The sequence below is a fragment of the Hipposideros armiger genome, unplaced genomic scaffold (assembly GCF_001890085.2).
Source record: "Hipposideros armiger isolate ML-2016 unplaced genomic scaffold, ASM189008v1 scaffold_48, whole genome shotgun sequence".
NCBI lineage: Eukaryota > Metazoa > Chordata > Mammalia > Chiroptera > Hipposideridae > Hipposideros > Hipposideros armiger.
In genome coordinates, this window is record NW_017731398.1 from 3,422,384 (window position 1) to 3,430,598 (window position 8,215).

The window sequence follows — 8,215 nt, forward strand, 5'->3', positions numbered from 1 at the left end:
CCCGGCGACCCCCGCGCACGCGCCGGGCCGCTCGCCCCACGCCCACGCCCGGGGGGGCCCCCCAGACGCACGCGGGGGGCGCGTCCCCAGCCCGCGGCCTGGGCGGAGCGTGGGGAGCAGCCCGTCAGGATGCGCTGGGAGCCGGTCCTGACAAAGGCGCCCGGGGGCTGCCGCCCACTGAGCTTCCAGGCCGCGGCTCCGGCGGGGACGGCGGTGCTGGACGGCGAGCCCGGGGCCGGGGAGCCCCGAGGCCCGTGCACCCGGGCGGGGACCACGGCCGCAGACAGCCTCGGGGTGCCCTCGGTGACACCCCACAGAGGCGGAGGCGTGAAATAAGGTTTGGCCCTGGCCTTGAGGAAGGCACTCAGCTCTGCGTCCTCATCGCCGGGGACTGTCATGGCTTATCTGTTGCAGCTGCCTTATGGACACAACCAAATTAAGAATTTAGAAGATATTTCAAGTGGTTTTTATCAGCATATCCCGGGAAAGTCGGTCTGCGGGGAGCTTGGAGGGGTTGTTTTTCTGCCAGACACTGGGAATCCTGAGACGATGACTGTTAGGCAGAGCTCGTCACCACAGTGGGGGGTCCCATAAAGAGTCCCCCAAAGGTGTAAGTGCACCCCACGTGGGAGCAGAGAAGAGATGGCCCTCTAATGTGAGTATGTTTGCAAAAAACGTCACACTGCCCTAAATCCCTCCAAAGAACCATTTTGGGGGGGTACAGGAACAAAAAGCTGGGGATGTATTTTCAAATACCCATTGTCTTCAGGGAGCATTTGTCATTATTGATCTGACTAATAGGCGCTTAACGATATTCATTTGTTTATCGATTGTACAGACCGTCTGCTGTGTGGCACGCACAAAGCTAGGTGTTGGGCAGACGGAGGAAAGAAGGCCACAGGGGCCAGCCTGCCCCGGGCTTCTGGTCTGGGGGTAGGGGAGAGAGGAGTGAAATGAGGTTTGCACCCCGGAAGCACACAGCTGCCTTGGGGCATTGTGGCTCAAGTGTGCAACCTGCAGCGATGGAAAGAGAAGACGTTTGTGTGAAGGCTCAAGTGTGCAACCTGCAACAAGAGAGGCAGAGCCCACGGAGATACAGAGAGGTATCGAGAGATCAACTGGGATACAGCTGGGACCCCACCCCTGTATCAAGCAGAAGTCCTGGTTTCCCCAACGTCAAGCCCAATGAGAACGTGGCCTCTCCTCCACAAACCCTAGAAGGCAACACACTCAAATCCCCATATGACCTTGGTTAAGACACAACAGATGGAACCAAAAATGTCTTAGGTAAATAAATGCAAGAGCAGGCTCCACTCACTCCACTGCACACAAGGTAAAAATCCACCTGCGATGCTCCTGCTACCCAGAACAGCTCCCTTTCGGCCCTGCTCCCCACAGCAGTTGTGTCTGCGGGGGACAGTCTACAGACAGCTCCCCAGCATCACTGCACCCCTGCTGCCGCGAAGTTCTTCCTGCACTCCAGCTTCCCACACCCCTCAGAAGTAAGCGCGTTCCTCTCCTTGGTGTTTCCGTATCCGCCGTCCCATGGGGCTCATTTGGGGACTGTCTCCAAACAAATCTATTCCTAATACCCTCCCTGAAGAATAACATTGTAGTGGACATGGCCATTACACACACGTGCGCGCACACATTTAACCACACGTATTTGTTGACACACTTTCCTTTCTTACTGCGCTGTGGCCTCCTTCCTGCCCACATTCCTAAATGTTTCTCGGCCGGTATCATCCATCCTTCTTCTCGCATCTGTCCATTGCAGTAAAAAACAGGTGGCAGGTGGACAGCTGCCGGAGGCTGGCACACTCCTTGAAGTCTGCTTGGAGCCTGTCGTGCTGTGGTTTTCGGTTAAGTAATAAATACGTCTGAATTTTAACAGAGAAGGAGACATTTCATCTGTCCTCCAATCACTGCACCTCAGGGGTAGAAAGGACCTTTGACATCATTCAGTTCAGCCCCCAGAGTTTGCAGATAAGGGGACAGAGGCTCAGGGCAGGGAGGTGACTTTCCCAAGGTCATGCGGCCCAACAGACAGACAAGACTCGGAACTGGGTCACCCACTAAGCTGGGACATGGTGGCCAAGGTGGGGGTGGAGGGGGCAAAAGGATGGAGGAGGGGGTGATTTGGGTCTTCACTCTCTTATCTCTCGGTGTTAAATAGGTAAATACCGAGAAGCGTGGATTGTGGCTGAAAGCCATCCTCTTCGGTAAACAGTCTGAAATGGGCCGGTTAGCCATTGTTGAATACTGAACAGTTTACACATACAGTAGGTTTCTGCTAATTATGAGAGCTAGCAGACTGTGACCAGTTAACAGGCTCAGGAATTCCACTCAACCTTTAAACAACCTAGAACTCTTTTATATTCCAAAGGAAGCTGCTGAATTTGAAGCCGAGGTTTGCATGTTTAAAAAAAAAAATTAGCACAGACCCACTGGGCCCCCAGCTTGTGATTCTGGGCGCAGGGCTCCTAGAAAATGAGCAGAGTTGCCAGCCAGTGCTGACAACAGTGGGTGGGAGAAAGCAGTCACCTCAACGCTACTTCACGGCCCTGTAATACGAGACTTCCACTGTGTAATGTGTAATCATTAGAGGAATGTCTATCTTAACTTTAAGATAACAGGAGCCCAGGAAGGGAAGCACAAGGAGAGGGCGTGGGGTGGGGATGGGGGTGGGGGGATAATGGGCTGCCATAACCACAGGCTTTTTTCTCTGCCAGAGACTACATGTCTCCTCTGGACACTTCCTCACCTCTGTTCTTTCTCACCTCTTTTTCTTTGCTGGAAAAAAAAAGGCATGTAGGTCTCTTATCCCCAATGCCACCTCTTTATCTTTAATTACACACAGACGACAGCTGCCCGCCCCCATCTGTGTCTAGGCAGCCCCCCTTTATCCAGTAGGTCTCTCCCTTACTCTCTGAATCGCTGATTTCTATCAGAGGTCGATGCAATCTTAGTTCTATGCAAAAAGGCATATGCACCGGCCTTAGAAGGAGAAAGCATGGCCTTGCTGCTGTCACTCACGTACTCTGTTGCCCCTGGAACTGTGTTAATGCCTCTTAAGTCTCACTCTCCCCATCTGTAAAATGGGCATGATGTTAACTGCTGAGCTGAGTTATGGTGACGATTAAAATTGAATGTGGTAATACGAGTGCTCCATGCTGGGGGCGGGGGTGACAGGCAGTCCTACCCAAGTGTCTCACTTCCCAGGGAAGGCAGATCAAAACAAAAGCAGAGGGTTCCCTGTTTGGCAGCCGCACAGGTGACCCTGCAGGACTGAGGGTGTGCCCCAGAGCCAGACCTGATGGGTGTCCTGTCTCCCCACGGCCTCTGTGTAGTCTGCTCGGGTCCTCGCATCCCCACAGGTGAGGGGACAGGAAAGCATGGCGAGAATCTGGACAGACGGACACCTGGGTGAAGACCTCAGACCAGAAGGCCTCAGGGAGTAACAAAGGTACAAAACAGGGACACCCCAATCTCAGTCCCCAGCACGAGGTCTCCTGAAGACACATTGAAGCTCGCCAGTCACGTGACCATGCCGCACCCCCCTCTCCCCCAGAGTGGAGCTGGGTGCCCGGGCCCAGGGCTCCGTGCCCCCCCCCTCAGGCCCTGCATGACCACCCAGCCACCATCTGGAGGACAGAGATGAGTATGAAAAGCAGGCTTCCTGCTGTGCTGAGCACTCTGCACAGTGTCAGTCCTTTTCCTCCAAGCGCGTGCGTGAGTTCAGCAGCAACTGTCACATCTCCTCACCTACGTTCGAACTTGAACATCATTATTTCGCAGGTGCGGGCATCTGTGAGTCAGCCGGCTTCGTGAAGAGATGCCCCATGTGTGAACTCACTCAGATTTCAGTAGATGACAACTTTCCTGTTTGTATTAAGCCATCTTGGAAGCCACGCTCACAAATGACAAGTTTTGTGGGGGTTTTTTCCCCCTAGTATATTAACATTCTCCAGCTGTCTCAGCAGCTAATGCTAATGCTGTGCGTTTGGTCTTTTCTTATGTAACTTAGAAAGAAGTGGTTTTTTCCTTAAAAATGCCAAGTGAATTAATGGGGTCAGTGAATGATTAATCTCCCTTCCCAAGTGATATTCAACATTCCACTGGTGCCCACACTGGTTACTCTGATACAGGGCAGCTAGACCAAGTTCATCATCCAACCAACTGGTCTGCGGTTGCTCAACCATTAGCATGCAAATCACCACAAGCGAAGAGCAGGTGACAATGACGTCCCTTCCTGTAGGTCACACTGGTAGAGGGAAACCGAGCGTGTTTCTGTTTAAGAACATTTATTTTTGAGAATGCACAATCTAACTCATTGAGGGGTTAGATTTTGGTCTTTTAAATATCTACCTATTTTAAACACACGCACAGAATTTTAGAGGTGAACTTTCAAAACCACGCGGTCCGTAATTTAGAGGTAAACCTGAGGAGCTTTCTGGTTCTCTCTGCTTATCTATGAGGAAATTAGGGCTGCAGATAGAAAGGATGCACCACTTGAGCATGCTGGGTGAGGTGGGGCGTGCCCGGATGGAGATTTTTGTCCTAAGGGGCTCTAGTTGGAACTGCCCTGGCAACACAGGTGGTGGAGGTTTTCCCTGCCTGTGATGCTAATAATATTCGAATCCACTACAATTAGCTAAAGTACACCTCGAGGGGCCACATGGTGTCCTGGGCCTGTTCTCCATCACCGAAATCTAATTTTGGCTGGTCTGCACCTTTTTTTTTTTTCTTTAAATTGGGGAATTGGGGGAAGGGGAACAGACAGGTTGCTGTCCTTTTGTTCTTCAGTCTAGTTGTGGAGGATGTTGCTTCACTGGCCCAAGTTGGCACCATCATTGTGCTCTTCCCGGGCGAGGCAGATCAGTCGCTGGTTTCTGGACGGCTGCTCACTGCGGCTGCTGGCCACTCACGCTGGCTGCTGGCTACACACGGTAGCCCATTGCAATCCACTGCCACAGGGGCTGCAGCCTACGCCGTCGCCTCATGGCAGCCCAGCTCCAGGTTCAGCTGTTGTTCAGCATCTTAGCTGTGAAGGGCAGTGTCACTGGCCCTCATATGTGGGATCCAAACGCCCTCTGGCATCCCAAGCCAGCTCTTAACCAACACGCCACTCGGCCGGCCCAGTCTGCACCTTTTCTTAAGGATGCTCTCATCTCCTTCTTCCTTTGCCTCCCCTTCCTCCTTCCTTTCTTCACCCCCCTCCCCCGCTCTCCCCGTGGCCCTATTCTTTCTGCCTACAGTAACAAATGCAGGCATCTCTGGGAGGCCTTAAGGAATTTGAATTTTCCACAAACTTGTCCTGGTTGGCTCTTGCCAGCCCAGGAGACTACCCTCCTACAACGTTAACTCCAGACTTCTGTCTGCCAGCGACCCTGCTAGATGTCCACTCTGCTGGGCACCGCTGCCCACACCATGGCTAAGACCTGCTCAGCCTTCTGCAGGTCCCTGCTCTCCTCATTTACAAAGGCCACTTCCTCTCCTCCTTGTCACCTGTGAAGGGGGCCAGACCCCAGAAGTGTTTCCAGCCACTGGCCCAGGTGCCGACTGCTCCAGGAACTGGCTACTCCCTGTGCTGCTAATTCATCTGTGACATGCGCTAAAAGCCAACCATTAACTGAAAACCAAAGCAGACCAAATCCAGCAAAACACAAGGGCATGTGGCCGCCACCTGCCTGGCCGGCCCCCACGTGCACATCCCTTACATGCTCCGGCTGTCTCGCTTCCTCAAAGTCCAAAGCCCCCATTTCTTCCAGCTCCCAGAAAGAAGGGAACACCCCTCCTTAGACAATTCCCAATTTGGGATCTCCAGCTTTCCCAGACAACCCAAGTAGAAACATCCATCCCCCTCCTGACCTACCAGAATGTGGGTCCCCCCCACCATGTCCCTGTGGGCTTGACAAGCCAGGGATGAGACTTTTCCCTGTCTCATGTACCTTTCCCTGCGCATGGGTTTCTCAGTCCCGTGCTTGTAAGTCCAGTTCCTCGTTGCAGAGAAAACTCAGCGGAAGAACGTGGGATGACAGCCCGGGGAGGGCTGCGTCTCATTCTTGCGTCTGTTAAATGATAACACCCTGCATCACTGAGGGAAAATAAGCAAGCAAACACTTAGGTTGAAGAACAAACCCTCATGCGTCTTGATTTCATCACCTGAGCGTCTAAAATTGTAATTTAAATAGAATGTGTATCAAGTCCTACTGGTCTTGCATTACGCTTGCATGGGACAGTAATATACTGTGGGAACCACTCCGCTTTTGTCCCTGGGCCATCCCTGGCACTTCGTTCATACAGCTCATGAGAATTTGGTCACGTGGAGAGCCACTCACCGGACATTAGCGTGCCACCCACCGTGACATGCCCCAGGCACTGTTCATGTACAGTGTCTTTGAAACCCTTGTTTTTTTCTCTTTCTCGGGGGCTGGGAGCATTTCTGATCAGGAGTGTCCCCAGCCACCCTCTCCCAGTGCCACAGAGAGGGGATGTGTGCTGAACCAGGGTGGTCACTTCCGAAGCTCTGATCAGAGGAGCAGGGAACCGAAGTCAGGACCTTGGATGCCCAGCCCGGGTTGAGGTGGGGGAGAGGGGGGAAGCCAACACAAAAATGGGTCATGGTTTAAAGCAGAATGTCCTGAAAACAACAGTGAGGCACGCAGGTAAGAAATGCCCCATCTTCCGCACTGCTGATGGCCCAGAGGTGACACTGTCACGAAAAACACGGACACTGACCACTTTGAGTGGACAGCGATTCCGAACGTGACCTGATTTTAGGAGGAGATTAACTAATGTGGGCCTAAGAGTGATATATGTTTTTTTTCCTTTTTTTTAGCTGAGCCATCCTGCCACCTGTTCGCAGCTCAGCGGCAGCTCAGCTCGGTCCAGGAATCAAACCGGTGACCCTATTTTTCAGAGCTCACACTCTTGAGCGAGCTCTTAACCAACTGAGCCACTTGGCTGGCTCGATATATGGTTTTTCCAAAAGTCTCCGTCTAAATAAATCTGAAAGGTCTTCCAATAACATGAAATAAAGTTTAAATACTAAGGAAGTACTTTGTCAGTGTTTTTCCCTTCTGTTGTGGCACGTACTCAATGATGTGATTTACCGTCGACGGTGTCTGTGAAATGCAGCGTTGTTCCCGTTGTTTAGAGGCGGAAAGGGGGGCTCGGGGTGGTTACCTAAGCCACACAGAAGTAAGAGGCAGGGCCGAGATCGGCACTCAGGGGAGTTGGACTGCATACCCCAGCTCCTAGCCAGTCTGCGCCACACTTTTCACAGCTGTTTTGACCTGATATCATCCGCTTCGTGTGCCATACGAGTTGCCAGGTGCAGAGTGCTCACACACCGATATGGGGCTCTGTCTGGAGTACAAGTTATTTTGACACTCTCAAGCCCATCTGATGCTGGGAGTAGGGAACCCATATTCCTGGGTGCTTTCTACTCACGGGACCATGTACAGATTGAAACAAGGGGCTCTTCCTGCCTCTTTTATGAACTATTCATGATCTCCGACAAGAAGACCCGGGCCTCAGGCCTCTTTCTGGAGTTTCAAAATGAAAATCAAATGTAAATACAAACCATGCAAGATAATGAGAATGTCTACATTGACTGTGGAACAAAAAAAAAAACAGAACGAGAGGTGAATCTGAGGTGAAGGTGGCCCTGGGAAGCATCAGCGTAATATCCTCTGCTCTGTCTCCCTACAGGGTCCCCTGAAAACACGGCGACCCACACACAAGCACAGGTACCATTGCTTCAGCTCCAATGGTGACAGCGACACACACTGCACAGCCTGAACGCTTTTCATTTGCTGCTTGCCCCTTATAAGGACGTTCACGTATTCCCATTAAATTGTGTCTACGCCACCTCCATCCCGAAGATAAGATTTCCTGCTCTTACAGGGTGTTTTTCCCTATTTACTCCACAAGACATTCAGAGAAAACATACTTCCAGAGCTACCTCCTTATTTGGCTGAGAACAGAACTTACAATAAAGGACATCAAACTTAATTAGCACATTAACATAATCGCATCAAGCACAGACGTTGCACTTGACAATAGGAAATGGGGTAAATCAACGCAAACGATTTCGCCCCATGCTTTATAATTAGACAAAATAAAAAAAGATAGTGCAAATGCTGTCAGATGCATTTACTATGGTTTCTAACTGAGGAGGCTGGAATTGTTGACACCAAGAAGTGCTTAT